Source organism: Hetaerina americana, unplaced genomic scaffold, assembly GCF_022747635.1.
Source record: "Hetaerina americana unplaced genomic scaffold, ioHetAmer1.1.p SCAF_3, whole genome shotgun sequence".
Classification (NCBI taxonomy): Eukaryota; Metazoa; Arthropoda; class Insecta; order Odonata; family Calopterygidae; genus Hetaerina; species Hetaerina americana.
Window position 1 is genome coordinate 103,342,197 of NW_027286874.1, and position 16,755 is coordinate 103,358,951.

At 41.7% G+C, this 16,755-nt stretch overlaps 1 protein-coding gene across 1 annotated transcript in view; it reads right to left on the minus strand.

The window, feature by feature from the left end:
• The window catches only part of LOC139690195 (uncharacterized), a 133,448-nt gene extending 118,219 nt beyond the window's left edge, over positions 1-15,229 (minus strand). Inside the window, exon 1 of the mRNA XM_071587487.1 lies at positions 14,888-15,229. The gene's annotated coding sequence lies outside the window, so the exon portion shown is untranslated. The remainder of the gene's footprint in view (positions 1-14,887) is intronic.
• Between the last annotated feature and the right edge of the window lie 1,526 nt (positions 15,230-16,755).

A 16,755-nucleotide genomic window follows, 5' to 3' on the forward strand; every position in this document is an offset into this window, starting at 1 on the left:
CATTCTGTTTTCTTCCCCTAATTCGCCTAGCGTTGCAATTCTCCCCTCTATCACAGTGCCACCAGTGGGATAGCTACGTATTCTGTACAATATACACGGGAACTGGTGCAATCTGGCGGCCATGACGCGGACTATAGCCCCGGCCACTAGCGGAGCTACTTACTTTAGACCCAATGAGCCGTCTATGCTTGGCGGATCGTCGAGCTGTGCGTATGGTTTCAGTTATGTTAGTTTCTGTTGTCCATCTTTTTACTGTTAAACGCAAAAATGACGAGAAAACTAAGAAGCCTAACTGATGAGGACTTCCAAGGGCGCTATAAACAGTGGAAAATAAGATGGCATACGTGCATAGCAACGAATGGAGCGTTCTTTGAAGGGGACAAAATCGATGTAGACTAAATTTTGCAAAATAAAGTCTTTATGGTCTCAGTTCGCGTATTTAGTGGGCAGTCCTCGTATGTAGATTGCTGAGAAGGAGAATTGAAGAAGTGAAACGAAATTGACAAATAGGAAACAAATGACGGGAAGGATTCAGAAGAAGGCTACCCAGTGGGACGGTCAAGAGAAAGGGTGGAGAAAGATGGCCTCGCAGCATCTTCTACTCAAGGCCGTACTTACACGGTGTATTTGATCATGTATTATTTAGATTCGTGGAAATTACGCACATTCTTAATTGCGTCACTTAAAGTCGCGAGTAGCGAATGGACAATTAGGAAAATGCACGGACGATTTCGTGGAAATTAATCCCGTCCTGCCTCATTTGCGTAATTTTCATGATTTCCACTTTGCCCCCAGTGAATGAAAAAAATCCAGCGTCGAAATAAAGTACAGTTGACGAAAGGCATCAAGCGATTCACTGTTTAGCGTCTCATAACGTAGAGCAGCTACTTTTGTGAAAAGTTATTATGAACAAGGTAATGGTGTCACGGCACTATTGGAAGAATTAGGATAGGAGCCATTAGTTGTCCTTAGGCTGCAATACAGGTTACATTTACAGCGTACATTTAAGGCAGGTCAATTATCTGCAGATGTTAAAGACTAATTGTAGGCTCCGATGGTATATCTACGAAGTAGACGAAGGTAGAAGTGTACCTGGACGATCTATCTTACTATGGTAGATCAGGTCACTTACATACGTTAAATCAGGAATTTAGTTGAACGAATTGATTCAAAAAGTCGTTTTTTCCTCGTACCATTAGAGACAAAAATAGACATGACAGCATTTGCGTGGGAGATAATTAGTATTGGCAGTTCATTAATTTTGTTCATATCCTGCAAGTTATTTTTTTATTTAATAGACCCATCTTTTAAACAGTTCTACGGCATGATTTTAATGCATTCATATTCATCCTGTTATTGAATATTGTTGCATGTGAGTATTTTCTTTCGGGTGATTAATATTTTTCGAGTGCATGATCAAACTAATATTCGTGAAGAGGTAACATGATTGGAAATGTGCATGCATGGTTGGTAACCTAACACCCCCCGCCACACGCTCTTGCGGGGTCTTTTGTAGATTAAGGCTTACTCACTTAAAGTGCTCTCCAAAGAGGCTCACGAGTGGGGATCGGAAGACCTCCGAAAAAATCTGGAATCCAGAATTCGATCCCGCGTCATAGAAATCACTGCTACAGCAGTGTTTACGGCCGTTACCCATTTCTTATCCGTGACGATTTGCAGGCATAATTTATAAGTTAGCATTGAATATCATGTGAACAAGCAACTGTACGTGGCATTCGTGGACTTGAAGAGAGCGTTTGACACTGTGGAATGGAAAAAGATGTTTGAACTGCTGGAAAAACTCGGAATAGATTACAACGACAGAAGAATAATCTATCAGCTGTATAAGAAACAAGTAGCCACAACGTGAATGAGAGATGGAAGCCATATAGAGGCTAAAATTAGCAAAAAAGTTAGACAAGGAAGCAACCTCTAACCTGCATTGTTCAACATGTACCTGGAGGAGACAATAAGACAAACTTAAGGCATCGGATTAAACGGAATTAGGATCAGTTCAACAGATTCAGGCTTGAGGTCGTGGAAGTTCATCATAATGAAATAAGGACAATTTGCACTTTTCCACAGTTTAACTTTAAACTGTGGAAAAGTGCAAATTGGAATTAGGATCTATGAAGAAGAGATAAACATGCTACTTCGCCGACGATATTGCAATGATAGCAGGAAACCAGGAGGATCTTCAAAGGCCACTAAATGTATTGGATCAAGTTCTACAAAGATACAACATAAACGTAAACAAGACGAAGACTAAAATCCTAGTAAGTGGGAGAGAGAAGCAGAATTCGGTAGTCACACTGAAAGGACAAAAATTAGAGCAAGTGGATTCCTTCACCTATCTCGGAAGTGCCATCACATGGGGCGGAAGAAGTACTACAGACATCAAGCAAAGAATATCTCAAGCTAAGAGAGCATTCACAATGAAAAGACAACTGCCGTGTTCGAAGAAGATAGAACTACAGACGAGGAAACAATATGTTAAAACATTCGTGTGGAGCGCGGCACTCTATGGATCAGAAACATGGACCATCGGAAAAGTAGACCAGAAAAGACTAGAAGCCTTCAAAACCTGGTGCTGGAGGAAGATGCTTAAGATGAAATGAACGAATTAAATAAAATAAGAAATTAAGACGTATGCAGAAGACTAGACAAAGAACGTACCTTATGGCACACCATAGAGAAAGGAAGAAGCACATGGATTGGCCATATCCTGAGCCACAATGGATTCGTGAAGAATATAATAGATGGAAAAATAGGGGGAAAGTCCCAAGAGTAAGGCCAAGGGATGGGACAAATAAAGAAGAAAGTGCGTTGCAAGAAAGACCAGGAAGTGAACCAACTAGCATCACATAGGGTAGGATGGAGGGCTTCAGTCAACAAATTTTAGGATTGAGCGACAAATTATGAGCATTGAATATGTGGTAGGATGTAGGCAATGTTTCGCTTGATACCATTTCCCCGTCAAAACCGAAAACGTTGACTACACCTTACATTCTCGGAGGAATTGCGCGAAAAATCATACTTCCAGACGAGTCGTGTCAAGTTGTCCAAATGTGCAATTATATGCCAGGCGCCAAACGACCTTTGGCCAGGTCACCGCCAGGAAGGAGGAAGTTCGGCCGACCAAGGGCAAACACGGAGTGCTGGAATATCCGCGTCAAACGATGAAGGATTTTGGTCTGAAGGAGGAAGAGCGTAAATCTTGAGGATTGAAGAGAACGGGAAGGCGTATGAGCAGGGCAGCTCGCTGAAGAGCGGGACAACCCTTTCAAAGTAAAAATACTTTCGCATATTATATTATCAATTTTCGAAGAAGATTCGTATAACTGTAATTTGTGGCTTCCTGACTCCCGCGTTTGCGGCCGCGTGGAATCGGGAAGTTTCGGTTCAAAGGGCACGTCTCAAAAAAGTGGAGTGACACCGCGTCTAGTGAGAACGTGGGAGGAAAAATGAATACCTACTGCTATTGAGAAGAGGTATCCACCCTACGGGAGGGAGAGGGGCGATTACAGGAAGGGGAAGGAGAATTTAAGTGGTTTTGGGGGTCGTTTTTCATGGGGGTCATTCTCGGGGAAGATTACTGTCACTCGTCTACCGGCAAAGGTAAGTTTTTGGAAAACCATGGGGTAAAACAATTCTGAAATTATAAGCCGACACAAACACGAATAGAAATACCCATAATCCACTCGTCGAATCCGCGTCGAGGATATTACAAACCTTTTTTGAAATGAATAGTCCCTTCCCATGGCTCCCTCATGGAGAAATCTCAGCAAATAACGTCGGACGCCATTAAGTTAACACAGTGATTCCTAAGATCCAGCGTTAACAATTATTATTACCCCATATCGATCGTGGGAAAAAATGGCATAATAAACCTATTGCTTCGAAGGAAGGTTTAATAGTATTTCCGATACCGTTTTTAATAGCATCGCAAGGCATAATGCAACAGATATAATCGGCAATTCAACCTTCTGCCAGCAAATTATACCTAACCTAGTTCTTATAACAATGTAATCACTCTAAAAAGTTATACCATAAAATCGTTTTGACAACCTTGCTATTCTTCGCTGCACACGATCTAATTCGAGATTCAAATCAAATTGAAAAGGATGCCATACACTAGAAGTATTTCTCAAATGAGGTCTACTGATGAAAAGGTAGCTTCGTTCATTTGAATTCACGACATATTTCCTCAGAACTCTTTTAAAAAATCCTACTTTAATGCTTGGCTTGTCCAAATATTTCCTGTGTGCGTGATTTCCCCAAGGGACGACGTGGATAACAATCACATCACAAGTACTTAATACATTGTACACACGCGATTTCTGTCTCTTTTATTAGAGAAGAACCTCTCTTTCCCCGAAAATTCATCATTTCTAACTTTTTCATGCTTCATTCCAATTGCCATGTGTCACATCATCAGGCATTTAATGCAATTAGGTCATTCTTTCCAACGCTTATTACATACGCGAATCCCCGGGTCCTCGCACATCTCCGTAAACGACACGATAAAAAAGCAAAGTTTACCAATAAACAATTTTGCTAATTTAAAGAAAAAAGAAAAATGGATCGACACACGTCCTTGGTAAGCACAAGTTCTCAGCAAGCCAAGACCTTGAATAACAGCTAATTGAAGGCTGCCCAGTACGCTTTTAACTAATCCTAATTTTCTGCGATCTGGGGGTCGTGTTTTGTGAGAAAACGAAGGGTAAGATTCGCGAAATTGGACGACTGAGGGAAGGTCACTCCGTTTGACGTCACACACATCTGCAAAGGGGAGGGGGGCGGGCATGAAACTGCGCCAATCCTTTCTTAAGGGGACACCACCTCGTCTTAGGCGCGTGACGCAAGGAAGGCGAGGCTGCGCCCTGCGTTACTACCTACGTCACAAGAAAACGTGGACGTTACGGCTCGTGATTAAATTTACTGTCGGTTCCTGTGCGACCCGCCGGGTCAATCGCGGTTCTTGTATCTAAATACTTAGGCGGTATCCTAAACCAATACCTCTTTAGAGGGAAACATATATCGTAGACGGAATGTGAAGACAAGCAAGCAAAACATTACAATGTATTACGAGAGAATTGGAGATGTGTAGCGAGAGAGTTAAATTCTAAATGCTATCTTGCACTAGTTAGTCCCCATTTAGAATGCGTTGCTAGTACAGGGTTCGGCGTTTAAAACCGGACAAATTTCAATTTGAATTTCCCGCCATATCGTAGTTCCACTGGAGGTCGCGATTGGTCGTCTTGAAAGCTATAGGCATCTAGTAAGCAGTCATAACCTCAAAATAGCCGAGATGTTACATGAAAGTGCAGAGTACAATCGAAGAGCCAATATTATCGATGGCGTTTGTGCTGGGCGTTATATTTCGAAATAGTTCGATTCTTCGAGTACTCCAGATCAATAGTTTACGATATTGTAGCTAAGTATAATGCTTCGGAGAAGTCTGGGGAAGGTCTCGCGAACCCGGCGAGGAAATCTCATTCGAGGAAACGCGTGCTTGTCCGGATTTAAACGCCGCACCCAGCATATGGGATTCTCTCGAAGTCCTCCGTGGTTGCCGAATCAGACCGTGCGCAGCGAAGAGGAGCTAGATTTGCAAAACATTGTATCGTTGCGCATCTAGATTATTAGAGGAATTAGGTTGGAAATCACTCAGTGGGCCAAAGGTGAAAATTAAAGATTAAATCTCTTGCATAAATTGGAAACGGGTCTCGTCAGTGTGATGCTGCAAATATATTATTAGCCCCATTGAAGGAGATACCATGAAAATAAGATTAGTGAGATCAATTGTAAAACCGAAAGATTTAAGATGTCATTTTTCCCACGAACGATAGAGGAACAAAATGACTGCAAACGAGCGCGCTAGGGGGGGAAATTTCATATATTAAATTAAAAGTAGTCTTAAATGCTATCATTGTTTTATCAAACGCTTATTTTATTGTTCTTATTACTATCAGCTAGTTTTGAATGGGTATAAGAGTATTTAGATACCTCAACGCGTGCAGCTATTGACAATGGTGGAGGCTTACAAAGAGAAAATACGCATTTAATCCGTTATCGATGAGTCCTTCAATGAGAACAGCAGCTCATTATTTTTGTGCCAATTCAATATCGTGATTGGCATCTATCGCGATTCAGATGCCAATTACATCAATTGAGAAGTTAATAATGATTGCATCAATCTTGACCGACTAATGGAAGTGCTGAATTAATCTAACTCATGTCCAGCCAGCAATATCTGCGATCAGTGTCCATAATGACCACGTTAAGAGGCCTGCGAATAAATCGGGGTTCGATATAGTTCGTGAAGGGCCGACATGACATGTTCGGTCACCTAAATGACACAGTTGATCGATTCATCTTTCGTAAGGGTAAGGACGTGTGATTCGATCATTCATGAGTGATCCATCATTAGTGGCGACTACAACGATGGATGAACCATATAATTACATGGAGGAGTACGATGCATGATTATTCCTTGCATGTGGTTGTTCTCTTTTACGGGGGGTGACCTTACACCCCTGGCCATACGCCCTTGCGGTAGCTTGCGGAGTATTATGTAGATGCAGATTCCCAGCTCGCCGTTCGAGACGTCTTCGAGGTAGATCTCTCGCATCGCTGCGTCCAGCGATCTCAGCGTCTGGAATGCCCCGCACCAACAAATTTGACACTTAAGTGTCATTTTTAGATATTTTTTATCCTGCAAGCCACCGATCGGGTGCGTGTGGCAGTGGGTGTCCTCGTTGAATCCAGACAGACCTAATCATTAGTGGACGCAAGGCCCTGCATTTGCGGAGGGTCCTCAGGCTGGGCAAAATCCATATTTTTGTAAACATAAGTTGAAAAAAAAACAAAAACGAAGCAATCAGCCCTAAGGTAGGATTGGTTTGGTGATGATAGAGTTCACCCAGTACTAATCCCTATACGGTATTTGAAATTCACACATCAGGGTAGGGGGAGCCAGTTCCTTTCCCTATATCGGCTATGATTTCCCAGAAAGATCCCACAATTCGGGTGATGCTGAGGTTGTCCAAAGGTGTGTGTGGCAGTGGCGCTATGCTATAAAAACATCGCCATTCCTTGGATTTCGATTAAATTTTGAATAAATATTGACTCTCATAAACTCGATGCGTATGCTAAATCTGTTTTTATTTGTATAATTACGGGAGCAGACAATACAAGAAAGTGTTTTAATTGCTTCGGAATTGGTTTGGACCTTCCTCGTCATCACACGCCACATCCGGTACCCTTCCAGCGAGGAGACGTAAGGGGAATTGAAGCACATGACTCCGACTGACGCGAAGGGCGAAGTCTGTGGTCATGAATCAACGCTCCAACCAGTCGCAGTAACAAAAGTGACCACAGTAGCACACATTTCGAGTACACGGTTCTATCATTCTGATTCCGGCATTAGATAGACAGATTTTAAAATTTCTATCCTTATTTGTTTCTTAGGTGTGACTCAAATGTTTAATAGAGGGGGTGGGGGGGCAATTATATCTGAACGGTGGTCCCCGAGTCAACCCGCGACTGACCCTTTATTTCCTTCATGGACCACTTGCGCTAATGGTGGACATTTCCAACTCTTTAGTGGTCACTTCAGTCAAAGACCCATCGACCGCCACTGCGACTTGCATCACGGCTTTCTTTTAACTGCAACCCATAATATCAAACCGCCTCGCATGGTTAAAGTAGTATTCTACAGTGAGGTTTTGCACATCTATTTTAAATAATTATTTAAATTGCTTGACTCATGCAAATTCTCCATTTATCACTTCTATTTAAGGAGCATATAATTTGGATGGAATAGACACGGCCTCCAAGGCGTGCAATCCCTTCTCGCCACGCTCTACGGGAGGTTTGAGGGTAATATGCAGATTTACTGTGCCAACTTCTTCTTTCCACTAAGTTTTCTGGCGCTCAGAAAATCATACCGAAACAATCGGATTTAAACCTAGAAACACCACTGACAAAGCCACTGAGCTGCATGTTTATAATGACACATGTGTTCTACTATCTCAGAGAATAAGAGAAGTCTACAGATTTCAATGAAAATTATATTACCCAAATAAACAAGGCAAGATACTACGCTAAATTCTGGCCACAATAACTATCATTATTATTAGCATTATAACGGTCGCGGTAGTCTTCTGATGAATCCAAGAACTATTATATTTTTAAGCCACATCTAACGCGACACTAACTAGCCAAAATATTAAAATTTCTTTCCGTCATAAAATTTCGGGATTGATAATTGAGGTGGTTTCCCTTTTCCCTCCTCAATAATGTTTTTAACGTGACACCACCACTTCAATGAGATCAGGCGCCTCTACACCCGCCTGAGACAGAGGAGCCAGGGCTTAGCGGACGATACCTTTCGTCTCACCCTTACTCTTAGAGCTTTGAGCTAGGAGCAATTATCTTTGCACCCACTGGAACAGTTCTAAAGGTCGTAGATAAACCAAGACCTTTCAAAAACAAGTCCAGTCCATGGGGAGATAAACCTTACAATATTCTCCCATTTTTTTAACCTCATGTACTTGCTATCACCTTTCATACCTTCAGCGAATACGACCTCGTACCTATTATTTTTTGCTGCGTTCAGCTAACCCATCGACTTTTTACCCTCTATCATAGTCTTCAGCGCGGCATTAGATATTATCTGCATCGATTATTTATAAATCTTGAAATTTATGCAACGAATTCTTGCCCTCTACCATACCTCTCGCTTCTTTGTTCGTTTTTCTTTCCGTCAGCTTTACTGTTTCCATTCCCCGCCACACCCAAATCTCAAAGGCGTCCAATCTACGCAAATACTCTTGCCTTGCCGCCGCTAAGCGTCTAGTTCGTTCAATACTCTATTCCCTTTTAATTCCAAAATATTAACATTTTCCCACAAATGTTCAGTGTATATCTTCACTTTACGTCTCCATCATCACACACTATCCCATTTGTAAAAGGTTCTTCAACGTAAGTAACTCTTCAATAAATGTCCTCACCACTTTCCCCACTTCCACCTATGCAAAAGGCTTCCTGAATAAGCGAGTACTCTCTGGGCTGATCCACGCCCTCCAATTTTCAAATTTGAGTGAGCCTTCCTAATCAACTTTATTTAGCAAGAATCTATGTTACCTTGGTGAATGAACATGATCATTTTATTCCACAAGAATGGACCAAACCAGAGGGTATTTTAAATAACACCGAATAGCGTTAGAAAAGAAGAAATTACTGGCGCAACTGCGAATTCATATGTTTCAATAAGAAAGCACGAGTGAAATTTGACTCTACTGCGGCCAAGGCCTTCGGCCTCGTACTAACGCCCGTGAAATTTCAAAATAACGCCGATTCTCGAAATTTTCGATCGGACTATGACCCTACGGCACCGCTCACCTGTTCGCTGCAACGTTGACATACGCGTTTCACATTATAATATTACACATTTGCATTACACGTTGATCAGTGGTTGGAAATATCTCGGAACAAATCAAGCTACACCCCATTCGAAATGTTATCTCCAGAAGCTTTTGAAAGCTGTTCCCAGGGATCACAACGACGAATCCCAACATGCCAACAGGCGATGTATACACCATGCATAACAATAAACAACTTAACATTAACCGTCAGCAAATTTTTCCTATCTCCCTCCAATCAGACCAAATTATAGATTTATCTCCTCAAAACCATTTTTTTATTATTATTGCCAACTATTCTGTTCCACTAACCCAGCATTTGCCCTTCCATAAATTTCCACTTCATCCTTCAATCAATGCAACAATTTCAGAGTGTAAAAATCCTTCGCCTTGACCGAGATTCGAACCCGGATCGAGGGATCCGGGTTCGAATCCCGGTCAAGGCGAATGAATTTTGCACTCTGAAATTGTTATATTGAAATGCATATTAGCGGGTGATCCCGTTAAAAGTTACTGTTGCGGCATCTCCCGCAGTTTATTGGAATCCTTAAATCACTTAATATGCCCTGCATCCACTTTGTCTGCTTTCTTCCATTTTCTCCCCAAAACCTTCACTCCCCCCTTCCTACCCACAAACTTCTTCATTTGTTTCCCTTTCCATTCATTTTTTTCATCCTTCCCAACATCCTCATCTCAAAAACTTCAAATCTGCGCTTACACTCATCTTTCGACGGCCGAGTTTCCGAGAAGTACAAAACTACGCTCCATACTTAAGTATTCACATTACACTTTTTTGGGCACCTTTTACAGAGTTTTCCGTTACCAACTTGCTAGCATTTTTAAAAGCATCCTCACCTTAAGCCATTTTGCTCTGCTTGTACTTGCTACATCGCCTGTTTTCATCTTAAACACTTCCCAACTGACAAGGAAGTGTTCTACCAGCTATAGCTCATTCCGTCTATTTCAATAAACCATTACCATAATAATCAACCAAAAAGTTTGATAAGTGGTGGTAGGGTTCACTTATGTATATATATATATATATATATATATATATATATATATATATATATATATATATATATATATATATATATATATATATATATATATATATATACAGGGCTAAGTGTTATACATTATTATTCACGTCCGTGAGACTTTCTAAAAGTGTTATATACTTATATATAACATATTTACTTATATATAACATATATACATATATATAATATACATATTTTATATATATATATATATAAGTATATAACACTTTTAGAAAGTCTCTCGGACGTGAATAATAATGGATAATATTTAGCAACTAGTGGAAAGACAAAAACACAGAAACACACAAAAAAGAGATTCACTATTTTTCGAATTTTCGGTGGTGATAGAGCTGATAGAGCTGTTCTATCCCTCTCTTCCTTGATGAAGGTGGCTGCGACCACCGAAAATTCGAAAGTTAGTGAGTCTCTTTTTTGTGTGTTTCTGTGTTTTTGTCTGTGTCCACTATATAAGTATACTATATATATACATACATATATATATATATATATATATATATATATATATATATATATATGTGTGTGTGTGTGTGTGTGTGTATATTTGTGGGTATTTGTAGGGTAGCCCAGGGTTAGAGCTTTGGACTACTGACCGGAGGGCGCGGGTTCGATTCCCGGGCCTCTCTGAGCACTCTCACAAGCTGTGTGATTTTTCGGGTACCAGATCTTCCTGAGAAACCATAACCGTCACAGGGAAAGGAAATCCCCCCCTAACCTGTGAAGTGTTAATTTCACACGCCGTTGGGCTTAGTACTGGTTGTACTCTACCATCACCTACAAAATCGATATTTTTGTTACTGTTTATGGAATATATATTTTCAATGGTATTTATTTAGAATTCCTGTTTTATTCAACCTCTTTAATGATGAAATTCCATCAATTGATGACCCTTATTTTGACAAGAGTTATCACTTAATGTGTGTGCCAATTTCAACAACCAGAATGCCCAGCTTAGTGACCTCTTCGTTTGATTCAATCTCTCTCAGCGAAACTACCAGAAAACTTAACTTGAATTCAAGTAAATGAGCATGGGTAGGCTCCGAAAATTCGACTTTTATTTGAAGGACACTGTAGCTCCGCACATATTAAATATCACATCGATCCATTGGAATACTTTCGACGGCAAAATCTTATTAAAATCTGTCGACTCACTCTTCATAGTACAACAGCATCAACGAACCCAATCAGGCATGTGTTTCCTCTTCTTGTTTTTGTTAAAACCTTAGCTTTGACTTCACGTTAACGCCCACATTCCAATGACGACCCACTACAACTGGTTTTTTTACGTTTTGCAACTCAGTTTATCGTCACCAACGAAGACGGTGCTCAAATTATCGATAATTGAATAGCATCTGGCGACTACTTCGAGACTGGTTAAGTAGAGCGGAGTGGGCTTTTAAAGATGAGAATCGATTTACATCATTTAGTTCGTCGCGGGATTTTGTTGACGCAACGGCGGCAGTCTCCCAAAACTTCCTTCCATTCCTTGATGAGAAACGAGACCCAAAATTGAATGCGGGGAGGGGGGAGAAATGGAGCGGGGGGAGGGGAAACACCCCCTTTTGCAAAGGGAAGGGGACCCGAATCGAATTCCTTAGCGAATCGGACTGATCTGTCACTCTCTCGTCTTAAACTTAGTGGTGGACACTCTTTGGGAGGACGAGGAGAAGCGAAGGAAGGAACTGCTCGCACTAATTAATAACTCACGGGAGACCTCATGCGCTTTCCGCCGCTCGTTTTCCCTCTCGTGTTGCCGGCGCCATCTTCGAGACCCAGTTAGCCGCGGTGGCCCACAAACTCAAAGCCTTCCAACGTCGTCCAAGAGATCCCTTTCGCCCGCGCCCTCCTTCATCGCTCAGAGGGTTTGAACAGGGAGGTCGGGAGAGGGAAGCCCTCGCCGAGAGCCGCGGGAGGACGGATAATTACAGTATTTTCACAAACACCCAAACACGGGTTCCGAAAGGGAAGATATCTTGTGAAACACAACTTTGGGACTTTTCGTGGCACGACATCCTAAAATTGGAAAAAACAGGTAGACCCAGCGCATCAAGCCGGAGGACATGATATTCCGAGACTCTGAGAGAGCGTTTTTGACCACCTACCACAAAAATAAACTATTATACAAACTGCGATTCTGTGGACTTCATAAAAGAGCAGTGGTGCACATTGCCTGGGATTTTATTACTGTGAGTGAACAGTGAATTACTTGCGATGTTCATCTACGTATACGCAATGCATCGCAAGCCGCCGTAAAGGTGTGTGGCGGGTGGTGTTAGGCCATTCAGGTTCAAATACGAGTTCAAATATGCTTTTTAATATGAATTGGCCTGTTTACACGACCTCGAGTACATAGGAACGACTACATAGAACGTGTAATAGTTGGTGCGTTTGATCAAATCATTAAATATTGCTTTTTAAATTAAAACATGTGGATGCTTGGGCTCCATATATTATGACAATATCGTGCGAGATTTTGGGGAAGTATGTACTTGTGGTGTCCCACAGGGAAGCGTGACTGGTCCCCTCTTTTTTCTGGTTTACATTATTTACATTAATTAATAAATAACGATCATTGTCAGATTATTATCACCGAATTTACACTATACATGATACCCTGCAAGGAAATGCTAAAGTGTGTGGCAGGAAGTGATTACACACCAGGTACTATCCACACAATACACTTTTCCCTTCTAGCCTTTCAGACAACGTTATTCTGATCCCGCATCGTTCAAGGGAAAAATGGTATCCCAAATCTATTTGTCCAACACTTAATCTCTTTAATTTTATTTGCATGATATCTCCTTTAATAGTACGATGGGGCTAATGATACAATTTCAACATCATCGCTGAATAGATATTCCTTGAATTAATGCAAAATATTTAATCTGTAAGTTAACCATCGCTCTGTGAGTGATTCCCAAACTAGCTCCTCTCATAATCTTGATAAGCTACTCAGTTTATCATAACAACGTTTCACAAATCTAGCTCATCTACTCTGCACGCGATCCAATTCGGCAATCAATCCAGCTTCATGAGGATTCCATAAGTTGGCAGAATATTCTAAATAAACCCTAAGTAAAGATAATAATGCTATTTAACATTCTCGTTATATTTCTCCAATTAATCATATTTTAAAAATTTCTAATAGATGCTAGTCATATCCGATTTTATCGGTCTTCTAATTAATCCTAATTGAAGAAGTTATAATCACTAAGGTGAGATACCGAGACAAAATATACAAATCCTCTAGCAATCTCAATATTACCGCTGCTGATCTTCAGTGATGGGGATCTCCAATTTAATTCGAAAAAAATCTCCAATATTAAATTATGAAATTAATTTATACAACCTTAAATATATTTATAAAAATAAATGTATACACCCTTGCACCTATAAATTCTGTGGTTAAGTCCCAAGAATAACGGGCCGAGTAACACTAACATCGGACCTTAAATGGAGAAAGCACGCAGGAAACATCTGAGGAGCAGCATTAAAAAAACTGGCTTTATCAACGGAATAAAGGGGAAATCTCCTAATGAAAAAGTTAAGGAGAGCTGCTTTTTTGCGTCGGTCAGATCTCACCTTGAATACACTGAGAGCGTTGCGCAGGAGGACCTAATTTCGGAATTCAAAGAGAATGCGGAGATTATAATCCCGTTTTGTGAAAAATCAGATTGAGCGAACGGTAATCATCGCATTACTTTTGAATATATAAGGTCGGGAGTCACTGGAAGCAAGAATACTAGATAAAACTATTAAATAAGTACAAGGAAATCGAGTGTAACGCTGACGCTTGAGAAGGAATTATTATTATAAGGCTCTCAATAGATTGATGGACGAGACAAAAACGAGGATTTGAAGAGGATTATCGACCGACGAACAAAACAATTCAAGATGAATGCTTCTAAGATGCCACGATTCGCAACCAAAATAGAATGAAACACCATCCACGAAAAATCGAGCTCCCTCCAAGTTTTCACCGATTAACCAAATTTTTGACGGTGGATAATACTCCTTGCCCCGATCCCTTATTAAAGAGGGCTTAAATGATACGGGGAAGAAAAAAAGAGACCTTTTTTTGGACCATCTCCCACCTCTGCGCCTCAAAAATTTTCAAGCACTCCTATCGTGAATTAGCCAGCAAAGTTCTGACAAAATGTGACACGATTTTGGACTTCAACATTAAACTGCTACACGCATAAAACTCTTCGCACAAATGCCTTTAGGCAACGAACATTAAATTTTTCCTACAATTATTTAATAGATCTCTGGCGAAGGCAACATTATTTTCCAATCGCCCTACATAATAGTGCTCTAATAGCTCTCTTCACTTCGTTGCCGGGGTTACGGCCTCTCTCTCTAGGCGTACGTAAATAAATAAAGGCGGTGCCGGCTCACCTTGCCTCACCTGTCCACTTGGAGATGAAAGGCCCTCTTCCGCCCGGCCGAAGGGGCGATCGCCGCTGGGTACGCGGCAACGGAGACGGGGACCCTTCGCGTGACGCTGTTGTTGTTGAGGACCCTTCGTGGGGGATGGGGTGAGGTGAACAAGTGGTGGTGGCGAACTCTCTTAACACGCCTCTGGGCTAATCCGGACAAAGGTCACCACACAAAACTAAAACACTGACAAGCACGACAACACAGAACACCACTCTCGGCGGGGAACTCGCGACCGCCCTCCGGATTGCCCTACCTTTTCCCAGAATGCTTCGCTGTACGCTTTACAAGCTCACACGTCCCGCTCACCTGCAAGCGGGAGACCTACTGACTGCTCACGAGACTTGGGAGCTGCTGATGCCCGCCGCCCCCCCCCTCCTCCCTCTATCTCTCCCCCAACCACCCGTACATTCTCTTGCTCCCCTCTCCCGCCCATAACCTACAAACGCGGCGGCAGAGGGGAAGTGTCGGCTCCCCCGCCCCCGTCCACCCTCCCCGACTACTACTACAACCCCCTCCCCCGCCACGATCAGTCCGATCCCAGCCGTTAAGTACTCCCCACTCCCTCCCTCCCTCCCAACCCTCTATAGAAGAAATCACTCCGGTGGATTTAAGCGAAAACTGTCCATAACGGAGCATGTACGTACGGGTATGAGCGGTGAAAACTTGTCCATTGGGCGCGGAAACATTTTCTTGGTGCCGTCCTGTCCGTGTTGGAATTTTCATTATTACTTGAACCAAGGCTTTAACGGAGCCTGACCAACATGCGGCGGCAACGGGACGATTATTTTTTAATCAAAGGAAAGAGTAAGGAATTATTCCTCAGCCTTAGTGGCTGGAAATTTCAAATTTCACTCAAAAGCACTTGCGGGTTGCCACGAGAGGACGAACGAATTTGGAAAAAGGGGATCACAAATTGACCCACAAAGCTGAACATGTAAAAAGAGGTAACCCACAGCGTTGAATAAATTATAATAATTTGTCTCGTCAAACGTGATGTCTGATAAACGACTGTAACAATTGCTCTGAGAAAATATTTGCGCAAAAGAAAATGAAACAATAAGCAGCAATACTTCAAGTGGTTGATTGGCGTGAACTCTGGTGCATATTGAAAACAATTTCCGATCATAAAAAAATGTTTTATGGTTTATGCGATAACGCGTACATATGTACTTGGAAAAATATGAAAATATTTACTCAATGCATTTTATTTTGTTTTTAAACTACATATTTTTAATTGAAGATCGAAGTTTAGCAAATTTGGAACAAAATTAGTAATTTACGGGTTGTCAATGACCACTTACTAGGTTATTGATTGATTGAATGATTTAGTGAATGATCGTCATGTTAACCCAATTATTTAATCTTAAAAATATTACAAATTTAGTTATTCGAACTTTGTGGTGCAACGTTTTTATGTTACCAAATTGAGTATCGATAAGGTGTTCGCTACAACACCGGCGTCAAAATTACTTACAAAGTTATCCTCCCTGTCTATGTCTCACTTCCGAAAAGGTCTCCGTTTATCGCTTCACCTGGCTACCCCTCCCCCTCCTCCCCCCGCCCTACACCTCTACAAACCAGACAATCCGTCCATCTACAGGACTACATCTACAGGACATCATCCTCTATTACCTTCCTCCGCCAACCTCTCGCTGGGTTTTCCCCAAGCGCCACCCCCATGCCAACGCCTCTATACCCACCTCCATCCCGCCAGACGAGGAGACGGACTCCGCAGACGACGTGGTCAACCCTTCGTCCAAATCCCTTAGCCCAAAACTAACTTCTCTATTGGACAAGGGCCTCTCATTCACCCCCAGAGTAAACAC